The sequence below is a fragment of the Dromaius novaehollandiae genome, chromosome 5, assembly GCF_036370855.1.
Source record: "Dromaius novaehollandiae isolate bDroNov1 chromosome 5, bDroNov1.hap1, whole genome shotgun sequence".
NCBI lineage: Eukaryota > Metazoa > Chordata > Aves > Casuariiformes > Dromaiidae > Dromaius > Dromaius novaehollandiae.
The window spans coordinates 16859172-16887076 of NC_088102.1; the positions used below are offsets into that span (position 1 = coordinate 16859172).

The 27905-nt window shown below is 39.9% G+C and overlaps 1 long non-coding RNA gene across 2 annotated transcripts in view; it reads right to left on the reverse strand.

Moving 5' to 3' along the window:
* LOC112987696 (uncharacterized) overlaps positions 1-27905 on the reverse strand; it is a 136157-nt gene that overhangs the window by 23407 nt on the left and 84845 nt on the right. Inside the window, exon 4 of one of the 2 annotated variants that reach the window (XR_003260349.2) lies at positions 10124-10245. The exons of the other annotated variant lie outside the window; for it this stretch is intronic. This is a non-coding gene — a long non-coding RNA (uncharacterized LOC112987696). The remainder of the gene's footprint in view (positions 1-10123; positions 10246-27905) is intronic. 2 annotated transcript variants of the gene reach the window in all.

Consider the following 27905-nt stretch of genomic DNA (forward strand, 5'->3'; position numbering starts at 1 on the left):
GAAATACATAGATCATTTCAAGATTGAAGAAGCTTCAAGAACTGCAAAGGACAAAATTAAATTTCAATCTAGACAAGTTCAAGAACTCTCCTGGAAAAGCTGCAAGAACATTCACATTTAGGAAGACACAAATGTAAAGTTATACACTTAGATCCATTCTGCTGTAAATGTCTGAGAATTGAGCCAGATCAGATCTGAGCATGTGCCAATAATGTCAAAAGCAAACATAGTGCCTCAGTGAAAGGCTACCAGCAAGAGCCAGTGCGGCATTCCCTGGCGTATGTTTTCAGTTACCAGCACCGCACCTAAAGAAAAATCTAGAAACTCTGGAAAAGGGCTTACAAGAGACCAATAAGAATAGCAAGAATTCAAGAAAACATGTTGTCCAAGAAAGGTTGAAGGGGTCATTTAATCTAAAGGAGAGAAATATGAAAGAACATTTAACAGTTTTCAAATGTACAGACAGTAGCTGTAAGGAAGAGACTAAGCAATTCTCCATGACTGCTTGGGACACAGCAAAAACTTACACACTTAAATACCGACAAGGGAAATTTAAAGCCAAAACTTTCTAACAACCTGGATCATCCACAAAAGCAGCTCAAATCTCTATCACTGGTTCTCAAGAAAAAATTAGGCAAGCACCTACTAAGAATGGCTTAGGCACAAATGACGCAGCTTCAAGTAAGGGCGATGGCATCCTGAGTGCTTCCCACGTATATTTTCTGTGAACTTACCATTTGTTTTTCCCTATATTTTCAGTTAAATGCAAGTAAGTACTGGAAAAATATGACCAATGGCTATAGTAGATTCTTCATTACTTCTGACCGTATTTGTAACATGATTCTTTCCTGAGAAATATACTGTCTTGCAACAGATAGTTATTTGGCTTGATGCAGAAATTACTGACAGTGACTTCACGGTTTGTCCTCCAGGAGATTAGCTACACAATTCTAATGGTTCCTTTTGGCCTCAGCATTTCTGACCCTATAAATCTATTAAGCAAAAATGTGCTCAATGTACTATCAAAGATGCTACTGAGTTTTTCATTCAGTGTTGTACCATATTAGTATACATCAGGCTCTGAAAGGACAAGAGGCAGTGGTCACGAACTGAAATACAGGAAATTCCATTTGAACATAAAACCTTTTTACTGTGAGGGTGGTCAAACACTGGAACGGATTGCCCAGAGAGGTTGTGGAGTCTCCACCCTTGGAGATATTCAAAACCCAGCTAGACACAGTCCCAGACAACTGGCTCTAGCTGATCCAGCTTTGAGCAGGGAGTTAGACCAGATGCTCTCCAGAGGTCTCTTCCAACCTCAACTATTATGTGATTCTGTGAATCCTCGACTGCAACTACATTAAACGCATCTCTTACAGATCAACCAAGCAAAAATACTGAGGCATTCAAGAATGAAAGCAAAAAACATGTGAAGGGCATTTTTTATCCTATTGTGGTCCGCATGGATTTTTTTTTTTTTTTTTTTTGCTACATCCTGATTATTTTTGTTCCAACTGGATGATTTTTCTAATGAAAATTAGGCTGCTTTCTCCTGTCAGAATGTGGAAAATGGATCAGGTGAAAGCAAAGTGACTGGCTTTGCAAGACATTACCCTATATGTATGCAGTAAGCAGTGATGCTAAAAGTATAAGAACGGCTGGTAAAAAGGGGAGCATGATGAGATGCTCCACATAACTGAAAGTTATAAAAGTATATAAAGATCAGTTTAGCACAATATTTTAGAATAGATAGGATGGAATTACAAATAAGAAAAAAAATGTCTACCCAGAAGTACATGAGTTAGCAGTGAAAAATGGTTAAAAGTAAAATGGATAAATTACTGGAAAATGGCCAGCGTGCATAGAAAGACAAGGATGGGAGGTAGAAACAGAAGGAACCACCTTCCATGGTCCAGTAACGGATGATGTTAGGTCCCTCCACTGAAATCTGGAGTCTTGCCATATGCAAGTCACATCTTGTGCCTCATATAAACTCAATCATCCTGCAACTAGTGGTTCGTCACTAATAGTTCCTTTTGAAGGCTCTCAAAGAAGGCTTACCTTTATTCCTAGGACAGTGGAAGCAGGACAACCCACCTCCCTACCCAGACTGTTTCTTCAGAATAAGGATCACCTCCTTTGATTTAGCTGACCCCTGGAACGAAACCACAGCCATAGGTAGGACAGATAAGCTCTTCCCACAATGCAGGGACAGGGGAGATGCTTCTGAATGGGACTGACAACTGGCAGTAAATCTAGCAACCACTGAGCTAATCATTGGAAATATTAACAAGATGATGTGCATTCCCTTAATAGTGCACAAAAAACATGAAACAGTGCACAAAATGACTATGTGAGTCAGGCACTCACAGACTCAAACTGTGTCCTAGATCTTGGCATTTACACATCAACTATTTTGGAAATAGCAGTCTCCCTAATTCTTGTAAATGGCTGCAAAATGGTAGTGGTGATTGTAATTTATGTTATAGATTAGAATTTAAGTGCTTTCACACAGGAAACAATATGTGAATACAAGACCTCCAGCCTAATGGTTCAAACCCAATTTCCATCTATCTGCACCGCTTAAGGTTATTGTCTAAAAGGAAAGCTTGGATGGAAATCATATTCCTGAAGAAGCTGTGTCATCATGTAATAAAGAATTCACCGTTCTCATGTACTAATAAATTTATTATTCAAATTTTTTAACAAATTGTGAACACAATTTCATTTGAAAATGAAAATTAAAGGCAAAGTGACCAGTAAAGAGAAATCATCTGTGAATGGCAAATTACCTCCTAGAGCAAATACACTCATTTCACTCAAAGAAAGGATGAGATCTTCCACAGTTAAATAAAACTAGTAGAAAAAATAATTGCTTAATAAATTAGAGCAAATAAATTTTACACATATGAGTGCTGCCACATCCCTGCCTTCAGTGCAACGAGGCCAGCCCTATAGCACAGAAATAGCACATAAAGTTCACCCCTTTACTCCCTGAAAAAATTGTTACTGAGAGAATGTTACACCTTTCCCCTGTTAGCTCTTCATTAATTAAGAAAGGGAAATCATGCCACACAAAGCTATAGTGATCAGAGCAATCAAAAACAGCAGTGACACTATCTAGTTCTTTCTCAGGCTTCTGCCAATATTCCACCAATTGCTACTGTGTCCCCTAGCAATTTAAAAATCTTATCTAAAAGTAATAGACTCCTGTGTTCCTTGGAAACCTGACAGGTCATGTGTTAGTTGGTCTTATATGTTAGTTTTTGTAAACAAGGTAAATCCCTTTGTTCCCAGCTATAACCTTCCCTAGAACAGATACTTCTCCATAATACCTTTAAACTCTACAGATATTCTGATATTTGTCCGTGATGCCTTTAAACTCTGCAGATATTCCAACTGCTCTGTATTAATATTTCAAGTACTTCAAGCTTATGCAACCATCCTTTTCAATTTCAAAGGTTAATTCTTGACAGTTTAAAACATTTTGTGTTTAGGATACCTAAAATTAGTTATCTCCATGCAGGTGTCAACACATGCATTAGTTGTTCAGCCTCCTATTATACTCAGCAGAGATCTAGCCAGTGCAACCTGGAGCATGATTTACCCTCATCTAGGAAACCGGTGGCTGCTCAGCTGAATCACTCTCTCAGCTCCAGTGACTCTTAACTAGATCTTCATTGACTCTAACAAGAGCATTGAGATTGAGGGCTCAATTCAGTTGCCCACATAGAGGTAGGTGGTGTCATTTGAGAAAATATAGAATAACCTACATGGCCTCCAGTTGGCTATGGACCTCCCAGACCCACAAAGATGTCTTGCATACTCCAGAGCATCAGAAACGGCAGCAGTACCTATGTGTGAGTGACTCAGTGAAGCCTCCAGCTCACAAACTCCTGCATGTAGACATGACAAATTTAAGCAACTCAGTTGCCAGGTGAATTCCTGGAATTTATGAGCTTGAGCAGGAACTTTTTCTGGGTAGACAATGTTACTGCCACAGTATATGCCGCACCCCTAAGAACGGCTTCTAGTAGCTTCCCTCCTGTAAGGAGGGTACAAGCAGAGCACCTGAACATTCATATACGTTCTAGACGGTAAGAGGATGTGTTGCATATGCTATCTTCAGAACTGGTCAAGCAGAAAGCACCAGTAAATGCTTTCAAAAGGGTTACAGAAGGGTGATTTCAGGGCTTAAGGCTCATTTTAAGATATATCTATATAGTCAGATTTAAATAGTCATGAGTTAACTCGTTCCACAGTTTGTATCAGCTCAGGTCTGCAAGCCATCTAGATGCATTATCACAGGATAGTATATGAGCTAAAAACTCACACCTCTCAGCTTCTTAGTTCAGGCTCAGTGGATGGCAAAACTGGCTACACTCCAAGCTGGCTCTGGCCTTGGCTGCACTAATTTGGAGTATGGAAGGAGTCAGCTTGTAACTTTTGATCATTTAGATGTATTCAGACCCTTTGATGCTGACACCCTTACTGAAAAATTACTGGAATCTTGGTAGATTGAGATTCCAGGGAACCAAAAGACAAGTCCCATGAAGCACTAAGGCAGCCCATCCAGACAGAAATACTTCATATTTTTGACAGCCTATGAAGGAAAAGTCACCTTTCATTGAAAGATAATTTCAACAACAACAACAAATATTTTGCCAATAACCTACTATTCTGTGAAAATCAGTTCTCTCCAAAAAAGTTCAGACAGCGTTAGCATACATGTGATTCCTGTGCTTTTAGTCTCTTGTTAACTTTTCCAGTAAAGCATTCTAGTAATAATTGATCATACTTGATGTGATTATTGGTATATGTACTAAAAAAATTTATCCCTGAGGTTATTCTACTGGATTAGATTCTGCTAGCAGACTAAGGTCTTTGAACTTCTTCCCATGCTGCCTGTTGAGACTATGCCATGTCCAGCAAAAGCTGCAGTGTCCACAGAGAGAAAGAAGACATGCAGCAGATGCTTGACTGCATTTCTTCTCTTGCTTGACTGCAGTGACTCCTCTGAGAGGTAAACAATCCACTCAGTAAAATAAACTGCTGCAAATGCCCACTGTGAAATGTATTGTTCGATTATCATCTTGCTCACCCTTTTTCCCTAAACAGTTTTGTTCAAAATCTTCTACCAATCTATATACTCCTGATTTATCAGCTTTCTCTATTCTCCAAGGTCAGAGACCACTCTTCTTTTTTGTTCCAGGATTGTTTTCCCTCTTTTCCACAACAGTTCTCAATGTCTATACATAAGGTTGTTTTATTGCTTTTGTGAGGCATTTATTCTTGGGATTAATTCCTGCTTTTTGACTTACGAATGACAGGTTCTATAAATTATTCAATCTCTAAATCAGACAGTGTGAGAGAAAACTATGACATCTCCCTTTTTTAGAACTGAATACAGCAACTGACTTCAAAAAGTAAAACATGGTGATTTTAAAACAATTTATGTTAAAAACATCCTTGGTTCATGAGGACACTGCCACTTAGGGTCAATGTCCAATTCATCTCAGTGCACATACAGGGTGAAGACCGTGAAGTAAGACTAATGAGCATGGCAGAAACACACACAGTAATTCATCATTGTAACAAAGCATAGCACAATTATCAGGAATTTCAGATGCCTGCAGCTGTAATGCAATTACACGGAAACAAGTTGTTTGGTCTGCTCAGTTAGAAGTGCAAGAATGCTGAGCCAAAAAATAGAAAGTGACTGCTGCCCTCATATACACAAATTTTCTTTTTATGGTATAACAAATGTACAATTTGACTTTCTTTTCGGGTTGTACACTGAAATTGTGTTCAGCGCCTGTCCAAATAAGCCTCCATATTTTGCAGCAGAACATGTTGCAGAAAACACAGGAAGAAGAGGCAGTTGGCTTTGGGTGCCAAGGGGTTAATGGATATAACCGTGCCATCTTTCTCATGTTTGCCAAAAACTTTAATACAGCAATAGCTTTCAAGCAGGACTTCAGAGAGGGAAACCTTTAATTAGCTGAAATTTACTTACCTCGGAAAAAACCCCTGTCTCTGCTTGGTGTTTCTTACCAAGAAAATACTAAGATCAGCATCATCTTGAATAATTGGGTTTGGTCCTGTTCCTGGTTTTCAGCTACTGGGAGTACGGTGTAGGCTGCTGCTTATTTGAGTTTCCTCCCAAAGGACCACTCTTCTGCAGAGGAATTAAGGCTATGCAATGCTTACATAGACATTTCCTGCACTTGTGATAGCACAGAACAAGACCCATTCTGAGTAAGCACTAATGATAGACAGCGCTGTAACTAGCTGCTGGGGGGTCACATGCCTGAGAGACATAATACCAAAGGCCAAGTCACTGCTGAGAGGAGCAGAGAGATTGCATATGCTATCACAAATCTCCACTGTGTTGCAGCGATCACGCCACTAAGGTAAAGTGGAACTTTGAGAGCAAAAGTCTAATTAAAATAAGTGGGTGTTATATAACCATGCTTGTAAGGCAAATTTTCTGCAATATCCCTCAGTGTCTAGGAGCTGCCTTTTCTTTAAAGCATTTACAGAACTCAGCTGAAATTTAATGGTTGGGAGACGATAAGAAAATAAATTAGGTTTTGGTACACTGTGGTCAATTTCAAGGATATATGTGGCTCTCAACACTTAAGATCAGTAACCTCATCATGACCACATCAACATTAAGGTCCAAAATTGGTTCAGGGAAAGTTGGATAGCACACATCACACAGCTGCTTTTAAGAAGACATCCTCACGCTGCTGAAATGCCCTGCGTTGAAACGTCGTGTTTGAGAGAACGCCTTGGTTTCCCCAGGTTATCCATCATGGTCAGGATGGCAACGGCAGGCACCAGGGAGCGAATTCAGCGCTCAGTCCTTTGCTCTTTATAATTGGTTTGTCTCTGTCGCTTTCATGTTTTCCTTCCTCACCTCATTTACTGTATCGATCCTGTCTTTCCTCCTGCTTCTCTCTCTCCTGGTTACTTTTAGATGAGTGCCGGTGTGGGAACTCCCCTGGGGAACTCTGCTTGGGCACTTTCTCATGAGTAAAAAAGTGCCAAACTTTGCCAAGGGAAGATCCTCTAGGCAGAGCTAAAAGGGAAGGCTGCTGGAGGGCCCATCCTGGGTGTCGAGGCCACAGGGGAACCTGTTGTGCTGCTGCACTGACCAGGTAACACTGCAGCCACTGAAGACCAGCTGCAGTAACTTCCAGCGATTCCTGGCATTTCTCTCAATTATGCCAAGCCAGTGAAGGAACTATATGAAGTGCAAAAGTACTTAAGTTCGCTACCTTTCAGCCTGGTTTGCCAGCACCGCTTTCTTAAGGGGTCCTGCACACAATCCTCCAGCAAGGAGGAGCCAGGTGTAATCAATGAGCACCTTACTGCAAAAATACATGTATCAGTAAAAACTGCCTCAAGTTACTTTTATTGGATGGGAGAGTTCTGCCAAATTCTTTTCATTCTCATATATCAACTTCAGCCATCTTTAATTTCCTGACCTAACTGTTGCAAACGTAAACAGTTTTGAAAGATTTTATGTTGTCTAAATATCACTCCTATCATGCCCTGCACGTTCTTATTTCACTTGCATGGAACTGTGTGATGATCAAATCATATATTATTAAGGGCCAGGCATAATACTCCCTCGTGGCAACACCTCAGAATTGCTGGGGGGAGGTTGTAGGGTTTTTTCTGTTTTGGTTTTAATCCCAGCTTACCTAGAAGATCTATACCCTGACTGCTGCAAATAGAAACATTTTCAAGAGAGTGCTTCTGGCTGCTTTTGCCCACTGACCCTATCACTATGACAGTGGCCAAGTGAAGCTATCCACATACCCCAGCTTTGCTTCCAGTTGCAACAGATCTCATGGCCCCAATAATTCTGCTAGACATTCACATGCAGAACTCAGGCAGCCGTCAAAATTCAACGGCAATCGATCAAAAGCCGTTCATGAAAACACTCTAAAAAATTTCTTTTTTTCCTGTGTTTTTGATGGGTAAGTACGGGTATGTGAACAGTATGGATACATTCACAGTACGTGAACTCTCCAAACAAGTGGTTAGTCAATAAGGCACCCACCAAACTATTCAATTCAAAGAAGCAAGCAGTGAGCCTATATCCTTGTATTTTTTTTTTTTTAAACAATAGCACAGTTTGGTAGGTTGACTAATTACTGAGTTTCTCCAATACCATTTAAAATAAGATGCAGCCCTATAAAACTTTCATTTGGGATATCAGCAGAAAAACAGCACTCCTGGCACTAATTGATCTTGGATGCAAGGGAGATAATTTGTCAGAACATTAATTATTCTTAACCTGAAGAAAGATGCAGACATATCCTTTTCATTTTACCATTTGAATATAAGAAATAGGACTAAAGCAGTAAGTCCTGTAATTCTGACAGTGATGTAAGAATAAACATAACCTAAATGGAAAACCTATAACAAGGAGAAATATTGAAAAATATAGGAAAGAAGAAAATGATGACACAGGCATCTCTGTCAAAGGAGATTTGAGGCTTGTCCTGCATGTTAGCTGTCCTGGATCACACCAGTAACATTACTATCATGACTCGCCAACTGAATTCTCAAAACCTATCTAGATTCTGGTATGAAAACTCAGGAAAAGAAAATTAAACCATCAGTGAGCACTCACATATTGAATGCTTATTTTCCACAAAGTATTCTATGCACAAATATCCTCACAAAGTAAAACCCAGAATGGAAATAACTAGGTTTATGCAAATGGATATGTGAAGTGAATATTGTTTTTGAAACAATTCAGCCAGAGCTGGCACCAGGAAACTGTATCATCCAATAATGATAAATAAAATCTAAAAAGATTTAAGAGTATTCAGTCCACCTCCTTGTCAAACCAAGACTGTTCCTAAAATGATCTGAGCGGCATTTTTCCTAGTTTAGTTTAAAATGCATGAAACAACAGCTTTTCTACTCCTCGTCTTGAAAGACATCCAAACTTGGGATTCAGCATTCAGTGGCTTTTGCTGTTCTCCACTTACAGAGCCTATATATACAATAGAAAACCCCAGTTTACATTAGCTGGGCATATACAAGCGCATCCTCAATCAGTAAAAATGTTTTATTTGCATTTAGGGGCTATATGAATGCGGCCTCAGCAGCTGCTGGACACTAGCACTCAAAAGTCTTTAGTCTTCTACATCACAGCCTGGTCACCCATTCTTTTGTCTTATTATTCCTATAGACACAGTACCCTGGGGAACATCTACAGACACACTCTTCCTCTTGGCTGTCAAGGCTGCTTACAGACATTTGCAGATATTTACCTACCCTTGGTCAGTAAGATGAAACACACTCCACTTTCTCTTGTACTTCTTCATCTAATAATGTTTCCCTCTAAATTGCCTCCAGTTTACTGCACTGTTAATTAGCTTTTATGCATGACCAGAAACAAATGCATTTCAGCAGTGACTTAACTGATTTCTCTAGAGCTTGTGTTCTAGTTTCTATTCATAAGACACTTCAACCTACGTTAGTGAAATCGTTTCCCCCTTGTAAAACTCTAGCATTTGTGTAGCATTTTTCATTCTGACATATCACTATGAGGATTAAAAAAGGGCAGAGCATCTGATGAAATGAAAGTCCAAGTACTGAGATTTGTCTTTGCCTGAAATACTCAAATTGGCCACGACAATATTCCATTTTTCTGAGTGTGTTTGTCAATGCAGTATTTTCTACATGCCATTTGAACCTAACATTAAGCAAGAATAACTGAGCCTGGTCTTAAATCCCAATACAGTGGAGGCTTACCTGTTTAGCAATGCTGTTTTAAGCCAATGTTTCCTACAATAAAAATCCCAAATCCTGTAATTTCTCCAATACTGATATAGACAGTCATGTGTTATTGGAGCATGGATTTCTCAGACAGACTGTAACTAGCACACAGCTTTTCATGCACATTTTAAACAAATTTATAGCTCATATATACTTACAATTTTTATTATGTATTAGAGACAAAGTTTCCATTAGTAAACAATTCTTACAGTATCTGAACCTCTTAGCATTACAATGACATGAACATGGTAATAAAATTATTTAGCTACATAATATCATTTTACTTGTTATTGAAGAATATATCTATCTGACTTACGTAAATGCTGAATCGTTTAGAGGTCTAAAGCAGAGGATTCGCAAACTGATGGTCTATAGATTCCTGTCAGTGGACTGCAGCTGAAGGTTTACAGCTGCCTGGTTACATAGTGCTGGTTCTCTCTGGACAGTGGGAAGAGAAGAGATTACTGAAGAATACTGACCAACAAAAAATAGTTGCCAAAAGATAAAAATTAACTTGTTAAAAGCAGTAAAATACTTTTGCTAAAAACTGTATTTTACTAAGAATGCCCTATGTTTCCCCTAATAACTTTGTGCATTTGATTAAAATTTTGTCAAACAGATTGCTTGTACTGAAATTTTTTCTTTCAGGCTGTGTATTTTAAAGAAGATCCACCCATTTCTGAAAAAAAGACTAGAGATGTTATCTGTAAGATATTTTTGAAACAGTTTGTTGGGAACCTCACAAAGAAGGAAGAACAAAAAATGAGAAGCCTTTGACAGGACAGGCTTGGACTGCAGGTGCTTAAGGTGTGTCCTGCATAACAGACAATCACTGGGAGGTCCTCAGCCTCTACTGTTGGGCAGACTGGAATTTGGGAGAAATCAGAAAAACAGGACCTCGATATATCCTGCAGTCCGAGAGCAGGGCTGTGCAGAGAGCAGCAGTTGAAAGCTCTTTTGGGCAACTTAACCTGGCCTTCAGGACATCTCAGTGACTGACCCAACCACACAACCATCCGTCAGAAAGGAGGGTGCTACCAACAGCATTCTAGGCAAAACACATGTATAAATTTCAGCCCAGTTTGGCCTAAATACATGATTAGTTTCAAGATGGCCCTGAGTATGCTCTTTGAAGAATAGACTATTCAACAATTTTGTTTCATCCTACTGCAATTAAACATGTTGTAATTTCCATATTCCATTCCATTTCCATATTCCAAACTTCCACAAACATCTGCTGAATTTAGCACATAATGACATACGCAGAGGGTTTTGGTCATGTTTTTGCTATAAATGTCCTTGTGATTTTAGCAATACTACTTTAATTCTCTGTCATTGCCTCCTCATCTTATTTAATGTCATTAATGCTAATTCCCAGCCTCATAAGGTCACATAAAGAGAGACGGATGAAAAAGGTACAGAAATAACATATATTACTAATCAGAAAATAGACCTGCATATTGCTGGTCTCAAAAGCCATTTTTGAACCACATTTCAAATGACCTCTTTTTTTTAATCAATGATGGCTAAAATTAAGTTCAGAAATACATTCAAGAATAGTTATTTTATTAAAACACAAAAACTTTTCAATAGCACAAAATAGGGACTCAACTGCTGAAAGATCATGAGCAATTCCAAACTTTCTCAGGTCCAATGAAAACCTTCTGTAACTTTATTAGTTATTCAAGTATTACGGCTTGCACTGCAGGATATAAAAGACTCATGTCAGTAGAGATTTAAACTCACAGAAGTAGAACGATACTTAATGGTTAGTGAACTGCATTGGAATATTCCTTAAAGCAATTTCTCTTGTTCTGCGTCTACGTTACATTGCATTTTATTTCACCCAACTCTTGTGAACACTGCAAACACTTAAACAGGTTATGGGTTTGATACTACCCCACAAATTCAAGTAAAACACACGTCTCCACACCTAGGCCTGTGCTTCATAGAGCAAACTGGTGTTAGAGACAGAGAAATGAGAAATTTGGGGAATTATTGATTAGCACTAAACTTGTAAATGATAATGAAAAAGAGCAACTCTAATGAAAATAGCAAATTCAGTAGATAGAACCTTTCCAGAAATACAATTTTGGATACTGAAACTCACTGTAATGAAATACAAAATTACATGAGAGAGGCACTGCACTTCTCTCCAATGTCTCTGTTTTGGTTTTTGCCTAGTGAGACAGCAACGAGCACAGAAACAATAATTATATTGGCTCTCTACCTTTCCAGTATCTCAATAGTTTTTCTGTCAAGGATGTAACTCCACAGCTGTATTCTCTCAATATTTTCAGGGTGATTATACAGCTCCTGCGACCTGTTTTCCACTGCATGTGCCAGACAATAACCCAAAAGAACATTGTGTTTGCAAAACCCAGCTAACATTTGGAGCAATGCCGTGAGGGCAGTTTCCTAGCCACATGCACAGAATCGACTTCCCAGTGCTACCTCTGAAATGCCCAGCTAGTCTAATGAATGTGAAATTATAAATAAGTTGATTTAGCCACCTATCTCTTTTTTCTAGGTTTACCACATACTTTCTATTCCCTCTAGTTGCCTGGGTGTCCACAGGAAAAAAGCTTGCAACCAATTGCCCTCCTGCCATTTTTTTTTTTATAAACCTGTTCAAACTCTGCTGCTGCCCACAGATGCCTCTTGCCTAACTTACTGTATATGTCACACATTGCAATATGGCTTTCTAGCATTCCCATCAGAAGTTCTGCACGTTTGTCCTTTGGAGAAGTTCCCTCCCAGAAGACAGGGCACATCGTCCCTTTCAGGGCAAACAAGTCTGCCTTCCCCAGACTGTGGATTTCCTTCTGTTGTCTATCACTATCCTTTTCGCATGCCTCACACTCTTCGAGGTACATTTTCACAAAAACACACTCGTCTGGGCCACAGCGACATGTCTGGCTTCATCTTCACCCCTCCTTTATCCCCATTTCACAGTGGCAATACTTACCTTTTGGGATTACTGCTCACACTTCAGCCAAAAAAAAGATCTGGCACACGCAGCTCCTCCCTTCTGCCATCTCCACAAGCCAGCTAACCTGGCAGAAGCTAGCACCTCCCCACGCTACTTCATGCTGCCAGAAGCATTCATGCAGCCCCACACCAGACCATATCAGGGAACAGGTCCAGGTTAAAATTTATAGCAAGCCAAAAAAAAAGCAAGCATCTTTCTTCAGCAGTGCTGGATTATGCCAAGTATTTGTATTACTATGGCATCAGTATTAAGTAGTAAACTCCTGTTTTGGAAAGTCTGACCGACCCTGAAGTATGAACAATTAATACTTTAAATAACTTTTAATATACTGATCTTGTTAGAGATCAAACCTGGGATTCCTGGTTCAGCTTAACCTGAAACACCTCAGAAGCCATACCAATAGGTTCTCAGATTGATCAATGTGTCTTACTATCTGATTTATCCCCTACATTTTTGGTTTCTTTTCCATGAGCTGCAGTTTTTAAGCATTGTCCAGGCAGGCAGACCTCACAGGATATTTTATTTTTGGAAACCAGTGCAGATTGGCAAAAAAAAGATGTATATTCTGCTCTAATAGATTTCATTTTTGGTCTTTAATGTATTAGTCTCTTCATCTAAATAGATAGATAGATAATTCAGACTTGGAATGTTTGTTTGTTTTTGCCTCATAGAAAAAACACAATTATCACCACTCTAAACATTCTGCTCACGTGTAGCAATTCCTCACACATAGGAAGGATTGCATATCTAAGTTAATTAACAGATATAGGTCATTTCCATACGTCTTCCTGTAAAGGTTACTGCAACAACATTTCCTGAATATCCTTTAACAATTTAATGGCAGCCTGGCAGTGGTACCATGACAAATAAATTTAAGTAACATACAGATTGCAGCGGCAGAACACAAAGTATAAAAGAGAAGTGTATTTCTTATGAAGATGTGACATGAAAAACATTGACCTGTGGTCCTAAGTCATTCTCATAAGACAAAAGCTTTCTTGCTAGTAAAAACAAATCAGTTAGTGTTCTGCAAGACTACAACTGTCAGGGAAGCGGTGCCACTGTGCCAACCCCACTCAGCGAAGCAGAAGCCATTATCATTCCACCTTCATACTTAAAGTTTGGTGATAACATTAGCTGCACTATCTGACAAAGTAGCCTTCCTGATTAATGAGAGATACCTCTGGAAATGGCAGTGGGATTCAGCTTAGAAGCATATGCTACCTTGCTGGTCATATTAAACAAAGCCAGCCTGACATTAGGAGCACAGTGCTGGGCTTAAATGACAGGATGGAATATTAATTACAGAGAAGCTGATGGTAGTGCAGTGGCCCTGCATGAAATGTTGCCAGCTCACAGATTGCTTATATTAATACAAGCAACTAGAACATGAAGTGGATGAAAGAGGGGTCAGGAGGTGCAAATATTTCACATGGGAAAGAGAAAAAAGAAAAAAGATACTTTCCACCCATGAATCCTAAACTGCTTCTGAACAAATGGATCATGAACAGCTTTGCAACAATTACAATGAAAAGCTGTGCCTCATAACTTCTTTTGTAAGGTAAAGCTTTTTTTTTTTTTTTTTTTTTTTTAATAGGCATTGAAGCTCAGGTAAGAAATTAAGTGATTTGCAGGAAATTTGCGATGCAGGTTAAAGAAGCATAGGCTATGATTACCAGCTGTTTTTAACAGCAAGCCCCTCCTTACACACGTACTCAGCTGGAGTCATTTCCTGAGGATCTAAAAGGTCAGAATGATTCTTTTCTTCATCAGCCACATTCTCATTTTCAAGTATCTTTGCAATTCTGTTTTCTAAATGAGATGGTATTTGAAAATATCAAAGTACCCGGGAGACTGTTATTGAAGTATTTCTGACCAGAACTGTAAATAAGCTGCTGGAACTTTTGCAAGAGACCCAGGAGATCTTTTTAATCACTGCTTTTCCTTTCATGTAGTGGTTTTTTTTTGGACACTTTGCCACTTAGCAGACTAGTTCTGTCCAAATCCATATCACAAGCTACTCAATTAAATCCAATCAGAATTTTGCCCAGCTGCAACAAGGTCCAGACAAATAAGTACAAAAAAACCCCAAACAAAGGCTCTGCTGTCAGCTGGGTCTTGCTGGGATATGCCACAGAAAGTTGTGAACATTTTTTTGAGAAGTGGATAAATGGACATTTTGAGCAGAATGGAAGAGTAGAAGAACAAAGGTAAATGAAAGGAGCAGATATGGGCAGAGCTGAAAAGGCTATCAAAGATGAGAACGTATGCTATGACTCTGCATAGTTAGTAAAATATAATGTAGCCAGTCTGTGACTGAAAGGGTTGTATAAAACAAGCGCGTTTGAAAGTTCTGCACAAATTCAGAGGACTTGTTCCTGCTGATGCAACATGAACAGCTAATTATGATGGACATGATACTGAGAGATCCCACTTGAATTCAGGTCCACCAGGCACTGCACAAGCAAATTAGTAGACAATTCCATGCATTATCAGCTTAAGATAAGACATGATAGGGGGAGACAATGAAATAAAACTGAGCAAAAGAAAGTTAGTCAGTGTTCCTCTTATTACATCCATGCACAAAACTAGATTACAGATCCATCTCCCAAGAGCAGCAGCCACATCAAAATACATCATAATGGGAGAAAAAAACCCAAACCCAAAAAAACCTACCACCACCAAAAAAAAAGAAAGAAAAAAAAAAAAGACTTTACACCCATGGCAAAGTGCTCAAGTATCCCAGACTGTAGGTAACAAACCCGTCTCAGCAAAGATTAACAAAATTACTATCCATCTCTAATTGATAGCAATATTTAATTGTGGCTTCTTCTTAAAATCTTAAAGGCTTCTCAGGTGAAAACTTGAAATACCAAAGCATTTTTCATGTCACACGTGTCTCAAACAACAAAGTGAAATTTCCAGTGCAAACCTGAATTTACATAATCTAGATAATGACTGCAGTTTCAATTCCCCAGTAAGAATGAGTGCCAAAAAGCACACAACGACCTCAAAATAAGTTTGCTTCAGGAATGTCACCCGTGCTGAAATTATTACTAGCATTTTATATAGTTAGATCCCTTGCTACCATTTGGATAGGTTTAAATGACCTTGTATTCGTTTATAGCTATTAATCAACCTTTCATAAACACACGTTATTCAGCAGCTTACAATCAGTTAAAGCCAAAGGGACTTTGGCTCTTAGGATTTTCAAAAACAACACATCAGCTTTACTTTTTAAGCCTCAACTTGTGCAACTGAAGTGCAATTTCCAAATAAAATCTGATACTTTGTCTAACCTTTTTAAGCACCTAGTAGTACGTTCTCTTTTGACTGTCACCTTTAGAACAGTTCCTTCTGTTACAGACTTGAACACAAATACCGCAGTGAGATGACAGAGACAAGCACAGGAATGTATGCCATTCCTGGATCTACATCCCATGCTGCATCTTTCATCTAGGATCAGCACAGAAGCTGAGAGACAATGCATTGCATTTCCTGGAGGCTGCTTAGCTGAGTTCCTCAAAATTACTACAGCCTGCAATAAACTCTCTGTGGACTGGCTGTTCTGGCTTCCCTTGCTAAGGGAATATGGTGGTGGTCACTCCTTCCCAAAGATCAGTCTTGCACCTCATTTCTCCTGCAGGAGCGGGAACAGCAAGCCTGATTCCTCTCCCTAGGCATTAGCAGCTCCTAGAAGGTGGATCCCAGGAGATCACAACTCCAGCCACTGTCATTCTGCTGAGATGACTTCTATTAATTCTCCAAAAGGATGGATTCTTCTTTTTCATAAGATGACCTTGGTAAGAATACACAAAAATCAAAACTATGTATGGATATAGCATGGACCCTCTGGACCTTTGTGAATTGCAGAAGGAAGGAAGAGGCCACTGTCATAATAATAATGTATTTAATCTACTTTGCAATAGCAGGAACACACTGGATCTCCACACTTCTTCATGCACCATGTTCTCCCCTCCTGGGCCAAGGCAAGAGCTCCCTCATGCTCCTGACAGGAGCCATATGTTTTCCTCAGCCCAGCTTACTTCATGCCCATGTCCAATACAGCAGTAACTATTTACTTTGCTCTGGTTCAAACATAACAGAAATTAAAAATAATAATAACTATAATTTGATCTTAGATATCCTACCTAATAATTTGGTCCAAGAGCAGCCTGACTCCGTTTTCAGAGGTATTTGTGACATTAATTATGCTCTTTGAGATATTTTGAATGGCCCACATTTTAGAAGGGAAGCCTGTACATGCATAAGCAGTTCTGCTCCTACAGTCTTAGCTCCGTCAACAGGGTCTAGCCCTAAGGCAAAGCCTAGGGCAGAAAGTGAAATACATTTTTAAAGGCTGTTTGTTAACTGAGCCCTAAACTGCTTCCTTATTCCTTGCCAGTTTTACCCTAACATAAGAACAAATCGATGTTAAGGCACTCTGCCAGATGCTAGGCAACTCAGACCACGCCGGGTCTCCTCTCACTTCCTTGGCAGCTGAGATCTCTCAGCACCACCAAAATTTTGCTCAGCATCTAACATCATTTAGCCCTAAATGAGCTGCAATTTGGATATGAATATTTTAATTACATGCTGCCATGCAGAATGAAAACAAATAGCAAAGCACAAACAGCTCAACTAAGAGCTTGTAAACTGTGACAGCAGTGGTTTTATAATTTCAGCCTGTTTATTATGCTTTAGGCAACTCTCTATAAGAGGTTGTGGTTTAGGTCACCGCCAGCTAGTTGCCTCCTTCGCAGAAGAAACCTAGCAGGAGTTTTGCCAAGACTTTGCTGCCCTCCTGTACTCAGTGCAGAAAATGATGAGAATATGAAGAGATTTCTCAGACAGCAAGCCTGAAATTCACCCTTTTTCTGAAGGCCATCGGACTGAAGGAGAGTGATCAGTAGCTTTCCTGAAAGAAAAAAGCTCCATCTAGCAGCAAGAGGAGGACAAGGGCTGAGAAGTGGTTCAGTGCCAGCCAGGCTCTGCTCTCAGACCTCAAATTCACTGGAATGACACGAAAGGCCCAAATCTTGCTTCTGTTCCATGGTGACACTGCATGGAGCAGGGGAAAACAGGCTCCTCCAGGGATGCAGCCTGCTCCCAAAAGGAGCTTTTGGCATTTCATTTGCACTCTAGGACACTCTTACCATTATCCAGACCAAGAGACAACTTTCACATTTTCTTTTGACTAGTGAGGCTCTTGGCAACCGCAGTCTCATTTGTCACTACTGTTACATCCTTTCCCATCACTGTCCATGCTGTTGCAGTGCTCAGCTGTTGACATCTTACGCATTAAATCTTGCTGTTTTATTAAAATATTCTCAAGACTTCTGGCTGACATTATAGCTTCTAATGCACTTTATTGGCAGTTTTTTCCCAGTTGTGTTTCTGTCCCTGCAGTTCTTCAGCATCCCAGACTTAGTGTTTCACCAGCTCCATTTCAGCAGTGTCCAGTTCTCATTTGAAAACAGATGTTGCTGTCGAGGACAAGAGCCCAGGGTGACGTCTCTGACTAATGCCAACTAACACTTGTGCCTGTTGTTTCCATGCCAATACTACCAAGGCTCCAGCACTCAGTAGCTATTTATTATTGTAATGAGTAGAATGTAAATATTGAACAGGTAGAAATCAATGCCAGTCTACCTTCTGCTCTTATCTGCAACAGTAAGGGGAATATATCATCCAGGAAGCATCCAGTAAATGAGAGGACTTAGTACCATCTCCTAATTCTGCACTGGCAGAATTTGGCCTCTGCCAAAAAATTGGAATGGAAATTTAGTTCCATGGTCATGAAGGTGAACTAAGTGCAAGTAGATTTAACAGTGCCTTTCTACATCACCAGAAAGCTGGAGTATTATCTCCAAAAACAGGTCAACGCTCACAAATGGGCGAGATCTAAAAGCCAGTGTCAGCTGTTTGTGCCAGCAATGAAAGACACTGCCAAGGGCTCTGTTGTTAACATCAGGGCATGTCAGACAGCCAGGCAGTGGGGGTGCCAGCAGAAGTAAGGCAGCCCGGAAAGGAACCAATGGCAAGGGAAAAGAGAAAGAGCTGAGAATAACATGGTACAGAGGACCTCTGTTAAGTAGGTAAAGTCTAAGGCACAAGAGGAAGAGATAGGTGCTTATGGGGAGCCTACATGGAGGTTTGAGCAGCAGTAAGACCCAAAGGAATGGCAAGGCTGGTCAGATGAACACGGAGGGAAGCAACCCTGCCTGAGCCTTGATACTGTGGGTAAATGGCCTCCAAGAAAGTACTTGACTGAACAACTGTTCAAATAACTGGACTGGACAGAAAGAAGCTTACTAATCCTAGAGCCTACCAAACTTCCAGGCAAAGCTGGGAAATTAGCCTCTTTTGGATCATCAAGGTAATTTAAGGGGGAAAAAAAGCTGCTTGGCTAATTTTCCTTGTCTTTATTTCTTGCTTTAGCAATGAAAGAGAGGAAAAGTTTGTGGTAACAAAAATAAAAATGTCAGGGCTTTCAAAGCTGTTATCTCATGAAAAAGGCTGCATCAGTGTGTGGGTAAAAGCTGCAGTTTCTGTACAGAGCTTGGCCACTTGTACATGTGTCATTGTAACATGGTCAACACTGGGCCAAGGAATTAGCAAAAGCAAAACCATAAGCAAAAATTTTCATCCCTTTTCTTAAGCCAGTTTTGTTTTGTTCTGAGGGGGTTCTTTGGGGACATTTTGGGTCTTTTGCAGGGGGAGCAGAGTTGCAAATAGAAGGGGAATTTCTGGGACTTTAAAAAGGCCTATACCACCACCCTTATTAGTTCTCACTGAAGGGAAGTACCAGGGTCACAGCCTGCAGAGCCATGTCTGCACTGTGCAGAGTCCAAACTACTGGAAGAGCCTCCTGGGGACACACACAGGTGTGTCACACACAGAGCTGAGGCACAGCAGAGAATAAAACCTCCTTCGTCCTCACATGATGAGCCAAAGTGTGGGCATTGCAAACCAAACTCAAATGAGTGAGCGTTTATTGGAATAAGCATGGAAAATAGCAACTTTTTACAAGTGGGCTATTCATGCTGTACCTATGGATATTATCTGCTAAAATCTCCTTAATAATGTACTATGTTACACAGAGCTAGTTGACAGGCTCTAAAATGGCAACAAGTGATGACAAGTGTTCATTGGAAAGGACTTGAAAATGAAAACCGTGACATATATATTCATATTCAAAAAGGTCTGATTGATAAACAGCACATGTAAGGCTTCAGTTCACTATATACTCATTAGAACTAAATTTTAAAGATTGGAGAGACAAGCTATTTCATTTTTCTTTTAGTTTTTTGGCAGAACTATCTTAATACAGAATACTCGCAGCCTTGAAAAGATGCCCAGACCTGATGAAAAAAATCTGAAGTGATTTGGTAATGTGCATTCTGGACTGAAGTCCCTTCATCGTACATATATTCCTAACTTTTTGACAATAAGGCAGTATGGGCTAGTATTTGAAGTGAAGCTTGACCAGATCTCCTCTTTGATGCAACTTTTCAGTAACTAGTTTATTTTCTTTCACCTGGTGTTTATTTTGATAGTGTTACAGCTACCAAGACACTCAGGATCTTGAAACATATCATTATAGCTCTCCATTAAGAATGCTGGAAATAAAAATTTTTGGTTGTCAGTTAAAATAAGTTTTAGAGCCAAGTTGACTGGTAATTCCATTTGTAACAAGTCATGTCTTACTGATCAATGTCATGGTCAATGAACTGCAATTTCACTAGGTCCACAAGGAACAAGTCTCTAAATCCAGAAAATTCCAAATGGAGATTCAAAGCAGATATGGAGAAGTAGAAAAGGATCGCAGTATGTGAATACCAGTTCCTCCAGGATTATTAAAATAATTACACCCAGTGTTCTCAGGAGAGAAATTGTTCCAAACACAGGCAATGTGACAATGAACTTCAAAAAAGAGGGACAGTGTAAACCTACAACCAGCTTCTCAGAAAAGCCACTTTGTAACCCAAAGTGAGCTACAGTGATCCCTGCTCCCTGTGGAGGCCTCTTAGAAAAGCGAAGCAAAGCAACAGAAGATATGCAAGCTGGTATTTGCCAAAAGTCTACTAACAAAATACAATTGATTTTCTGTTTACATCTATGTATAATTGCTGTAAATTTGAGAGAAGTCTGAGAGTGAGAGGTGGAAGGAGACAGCAAACTGTGTCCATTTCTCACCCCGCATTAACTCCTCCACTTAACCAATGACTTTTTATTTGAGAGAGAGCTGGAACTCTGAGACAGGATTTATCTCACTTAGCTTTGAATATCACTGATACCTATACCCGTCTCTTGAAGTCTACCTTGAGCTAGTCACCTTAAGCTCCCTAGAGGAGAGAAATACGTATTTTTAGGCAGAATTTATCCAATCTATTTTGCACATCTGCTTTACAGTACAATATGGCTTCACTCGAGAGACTCCTGTTTCTCTACATTGACTATAAAGAGAATCTCAATGACTCACTTAGAAGCAGAAGTCTACACCATAGATCTCTCAGAGCAGATATGCAGAAGCTTACTGCTTGGTCTTATAAAAAAAGTGCATAGGATTTTCTGGCATGTAAAAAGGAAAAGCTTTGCCAGAGAGGACTGCAGGAGTGGGTCAGGAAAAAAAAACTATGGGGTTTTCAGTAAAACAAAACAACAACAAAAAAAACCCCCAAAAACACAAAACAAACAAACAAATAAAGCTATCTAACCTGAAGACCTGGATGCACTTTTTGCAAAACCAAGAGACGTTTTGGGCACACAAGTGCAAGTAAGACAGAAGTCTGAAATAACTTCTAAAGACTCAGGGCAAATCCGAGTCTCCCACTTTCCCTGTGAATACTGTAATCTCTGAGTAAACCTTTAAGAGAAGGGTGGCAGAAACACTACTATTGGTCATGTAAATGGAAAGAGACAATCTTGATTTTTTGAAAGAATAAAATCAAGATCATGGCCCATGAAACCCAAGAGGATGGAGGCATCAGTGCTGGAAATTATGAGGTATTTCAGAATGCCCCTGCACTTCTGTTACTGCTGGTGGCTCCCAACTCTATATTTGGTTTTGGATTGCCATTTACCCTCTAGCAAACCACTCTGAATCCCACTCTGCAAGTCAAATGCCTCACCAGGTAGGTTCTGCAACTCCAAAGTCCTTTATTAGAGGTAGCCCAAACTCTGGATGAGGTCTGGACCTTCCCTCACTGACTCTACATCCCTTTGAAAATCGCATCCTACTTAATAAGTCAGGAATTTCTGTCAGTAGGTAAACAAACAAAATAACACAGTGAAGTTTCTATTCCCATCCTCTTTACTCCCCCAAGGATACTTGAAGTATTCCCTGTAACATATTCTTAGATACACAACAAAGGAATAATCGGTGATAATGATGACTGAGAGTAAAGTGTCCTGGCAGATGTCTAATTGAACATAATCACTCAATAGCAAGCATCCGGTACCATTTACTAACAATGTATCTCCACCTTAGTATTTTTTTCAGATTTCAATATCCAGAAGTCATCCATCCCATTTAAGTTAATAAAATTTTACTTCCTTTTCTCCACAGTTATTGGCAGACTATTATCTAAATGAGTATTAGGTCTTTCTTAATTCACAGGCAATTCAGTTGTAAACAGTGCACAAAGCCTTGTCTATTTTAATGAAGGATTACATTGCTTTACAAGTGCTGAGCAATTAATTGCTCGGAAACTGCATTTGGTTCTCCACTGTGGTATTTTCCTAGCATTTGCATTGTGTTCTAACCCATGCAATTGTCATATAGACTGAGAGCTTTATTTCCAATCTAGATTGCTTATAAAATACCAAAACCTGGGGCAGTTAATGGTTTGGAAAAGGAATCCTTCTACACACACCATTTTCCATCATCTCTGAGACAAGTTAAGTGAAATTTGCTTCAATGGAGTCCAGTTACCTGTGTGTATTTTTAGAAACCTGTATGTCTCAAAATAATATTTGAAGACCTCTGCTTTCAGGTCATTCCCTCGTGCTTCCTTATAGCTATTTGTTATGTATAAAAAAGACCCAGGACCTCAGGCCTGATTCTTCTTTAGTCCTCCCCAGCAATTAGTATAAAGCAGGTCTAGCCCTTTACAGAATCTGCCCAGAATACGTTGGTCAGCTTCAACAGGGCTGTACTAATTTATACCAGTTTCAAACCTTGCTTATGGTATTTTACATTCACTGTGTAATGGCACACATGATTACACAAGCTGCAGGGCAAGAGAGTGAATAATTCAGCCCTCTTCCCTTCTCCATCCATATCGTTTAGTTGTATGTAAAACACCTACTCCATTCCCAGAGAAGTACAGATGTGCAACATAAGTAAACTAATGAGGTATAGCCTTGAGGCATATCAACTCTATATGCCTTGAAAGCACCTACCTTTAGAAATACAGAAACATGGGTGTGCTGTTCAAATGTCGTTCCTGTTTTTGTTAATTAATAATAAAGATATGTGAAAGTTTAACACTGGGTCCCCCATTGCTCATAAGTTAAAACAGCTCCATAAAGAATGACAGAAGGCAGTCTGCACAGTCTGTCCTGGGCACCAAGGCTTTTAGGAATGGCTTTTTATCATGCATCTCAGGAAATGCTTGTCTGATCAATGACTTTTGTACATACGCTGTCAGAGCATATTACAGTCCCATTTCACGTATGGATGTTTTGACTTGCCAACTGAAGTAGAAGAATGCAAGTGAATGATAGGAGTATTCTGCATTTCAGAATTACATGCATTCTGGTTTTAATTAGCAGCAACAAGAACTGATTTCCAATAAGATCTGATAAGCCTCTTGCAGCACAATCTGCAAAGAATGTCAAGGGCTCAGAGTTGAGCTCACATTAAAAGTGAAGCATTGCCATTTATTTTGATTCATGGCTTGCCACACTTTCCTGGACCCTTCAGACATCTCGGATGTGGTTTCCCCTTTTATTACTGTGGCCATCCTTCCCCTCTGCCTCTTTCACACTGCTGCCCAAAACTTGTTCTTCTGCTCTCTGCCTATATATATATATACACACACACACACTGTTGGGCTTGAAGCTTCTTCTGAATCCTTCTACCTCCCCAGTCTGAGGAAATTCAGCCCAAAGTCATGCACTTCTTCAAAAAGACTCATATGCACTCAAGCGCGCTATGTTCTGGTATTAACTATGTACATCAGAGTTTCAGCAAAGGTGGAAGATTTAACATGGGATGTTCCCACGCTGATGCAAGCATCATCCACCAATATCAGCCATTTATCCTGTGATGGCAACTGTTGTGTCTTTATCAATGCCACACGATAAATGTTTGGCAGCAAACCAGTAACAAGCCTTCAAATAGTGTTTTTCCAGTAGGCATTTAAAGGTGCTTCACAAAGCATTGCTTAATTACGGATGAAAAAAACATCCTTGTGAGAGGTTGTTTTTGGGCAGATAACAGCTGTATTAGTTAAGAGGTTTAGTGATCTCTTTAAAGTTGCATAGCAAGCCCTTATCAGAGCTGGAAACAGCATGCCTGCATCCAACTCCTAACATTGCATACTTGCTACTTAACAATCTTAGCAGAAGAGGTAACAGCCTGGAACAGCACCAGGATGCAATTTGAGTACTCAGATCCAGTCTTGTTCTAACACCTGTGTTCCCTTTTTTACCCATCAGTAAATTGCCTAAATGTAGCTCAGGGAAAGGACAGGGCTACGTCCTCAGTAGACACAAACCAGCTAAACTCCATTAGAGTCAATAGCTGATCTTCAGCATAAATAAAGAGCCACTTTTTGCTAATCAGGCCCATAAATATCATTAAAATCCATTGGAGATTGCCTTTATTTGTTAGTATGATAAGGACTTTTTGTAGGTAAAGTGTCCTTCACTTCACTTTACTATGGCTTTGCTGATTATCACAGACATCCTTATCCTACTGATAAAAAGCTGATCAAATATTCTTTTTACTTAACCAGCCTATCCTTATTGATATGTTAAATACTTTCACAGTGATCATTTATCTTACACACAGAGAAACCACTATTTACTGTCAGAACATGCTCTTCCATTAGAAGATTGCCATGATGTCATTTCAGAACTGGTAAGCTGAATGGTAATAAACTGGATAACCTTACAAATATAAGGCTCTCCAATGATCCTTAATAAAGTGCTGTCTCAGCACACAGGCACAATGCCTCAGCCCCCCAGCTTCTACTCAGTTGCAATCTTGTTGAAAAAAATGATAGCCACAATGTTTCATCAAAATGTAAATTATGTGGTAAAACACAGCTGTGATAAATGGCACACGACAAGCAGGAAAGTCCATAAAAACACAAGGCTAAGGAACTTTGACTCTTTCATTTGTAGCCATTAGCAGTACTTAAGGAACACTATAGAGGTGTCATTAGTCCTATTTTCAGGACGAACTAACAGAGTCCAAGAAGCTAATTGTCTCACCCAGCACTAGAGAGGTACTGCTGGTTTAGCTTAGGATCTTAGGTCTTGATTCTGCTTTTAAATAAATAATTCTCTTAGTCTGGTCACAAGCCTGGAAGCCTCTCTCCATTACTGAAGCATTCATGGTTTTTCATTCTCATACGGTACTGTTTCTGGATGTTATTGTGCAGATGGCCAAGAGAGGGCATCCAACCCTTCTTTACATAGACCCCCACTGTGAGCTCCAACCAGCTGTACTGAACTGACTAGCTTCCTTTCCTAGCGGAGCTTCTCACTCACCAGAGAAAATTTGTCCATCCACAGACGGGCACGAATTAACTGGCCAGCAAGCGCAAAAGGCCAAGAACATGTGCTGGGGCTGAGGTTGATAGCATAGGTTTCTTTGCTTGCACTTCCTGATACAGTAAGTGGCCTTCAGTAAATTTTTGTCAGACCAATGAAATCTAATAGAATAGATCATTACAAGACCATTACAGTCCCTGTACACTACTGATGCTGTATGACTGAATAGTGACAAGGGCATATATAACCTTCAGCATATTTGGGGACAAAGTGTAGTTTCCAAAGCTTGGTCAAGGGAACGGTATTCAAAGTTATAATGGCATTTTCCAAAAAGCCCTCCCAGTAGATTTTAAAGATTTGTGACAATGATAGATAAATCACTTTCCCAACTGATCCTTTTCAAAATCACTTATGAATGCCCTGTTCAAAACTGCATACTGTTACAATATAGAAAAACATTAATGTAGGTACACATCTAACTAGATTCATACATACAAACTAAAACACAAATATTGCCAAGTCCAGGGATGAGATGGAAAAAGCTATATTAATAAACTTCCACTTAATGGCACTTTGAAAATACAATTACTAAACACAATCTACCTGCCAAAGTATTCAACTGATTTTACATCATGTCAGGGAATAGTTGGCAATGCTTTCAGCTGTACAGGAAAGCTAGTAATCAATGAGAAGAAATGCAATTCACCATGCTTGATAGGTGAGCTAGGGAGGCAGCAGTACTGCAGAGAAAATGTCGAGAGTGACATGTGGGCACACTCTTGCTGTCTTCAGTGCTGAAGCCAGACCTGGTCTCACAGGCAAACTGACATTGTAATTACAGGACAGTTCTATTGATCTCAGACAGAAATTATCAATCACAGTCCAGAAGGTGGCAGGTAAGATTGCCCAATAAATATATATTTCCCCATGCTTTGAGCTGCAAAAAGGGAGATTAAATTAAGACTGGTTTTCACTCCTCGAAAGCCTTTTCATCATTTGCAGATAGAAAGAGACATGCATATATGAAGATGTCTCCCTCAAAAGCAGCATACTGAAAGTAGCTACTAGATCTACTTTTAAATTCTGTTATTTTTTAACTACTGTTTATAGCAGATGTAACCACAACACATTTATGTAAAAACTGGAATAATCACTAAACTCAAAGTTCAAGTGCAGAAATCATTGATGTAAAACCCTAACTGCAAGGGTTAGATTTTGCCTTAAGCAATACCTGCCAGTAGTCCCACTGAAAACAGAGCATAGTCTCAGAGAAACACTATCAGGGGAATGACAGGCCAAAAAAGTGCAATTTTAAAGCATCAATTTAAAATCCACATCCTGGCTTTCACAGTTGGCTGCAACTTCCCTCACCACATTTCCCAGCACCTCTTACCCTTGTTAGCTGTGCTCTCCCCAACTTGTCTCACATGTTTCTTTTCCCCAACCTCCAAGACTTCCACAAATTAACACTCCTGTTTAGTTATCAGTACCCACCAATCTCTCTTTGCATCACTCCACCTAAAATCCAATCTCAGCAGCATTTGCACAAACTGAGAACTAATTGTGCTCAGATGAACCACCATATCAGGTCCCATTATCGCTCCCTTTAGCACACTGCTTGTTTCTCTCATCTCTCACACACAGGCTCTTTTAGGCAGAAGATCTATTTTTATTTCAATTACACTGTTAACACTAAGCAAAGAAATGATTGTAACATGTAAACTGTAATTCTGAGTAATCTTAGTGCATCTCAGGCGTAGGGGCAGACAGCGAGGGATTGGACAAGATAGAGTTAAGGAGCCGAAAGCCTTGGGAGGAATAAATAGCAGTATGTAGATAAGGTAGTAGCCGCACGGGGTGAGAAGGAGTGATGATGGGAACTTGGCCTTTGGGAAAGTACCGATCCAGGCTGGAGTTTATATAAAGGGCTTGCTTGCTTGAATAAAGTTGATTCTGATCCAGCACATCGGAGTCCGTGAATCAGACCGCCACAAATGGCGCCCGAACAGGGACCGAAGACTGACTTCGTCCAGGGCTGCAGAGGCAGCGGTTAGCTGAACCGGTGGCGGAGCCCGGCTGAACAGAGCCGCTGAAAGGAAGCGGCATTGCGCGCAACAGGTTACCTACCGCTGGACGGAGGTAAGCGGCCAGGAACACGTGGGAGTCGTGGGAAACGGAATCTCCCCGCAAGATAGGTCCATGCTAAACGTAATGCAAAAGACTTTGAAACAGCACGGCAGAGATATACCCCCCCAAGACCTCCAAATGTTATTGATGTGGGCATGCTCGAACTGTCCCGAGGTGAATTCTAGCACGATTTATAGCCTCGGTACGTGGGACTCAATCGGAGTTAAGCTCTGGGACGCGGCAACAAGAA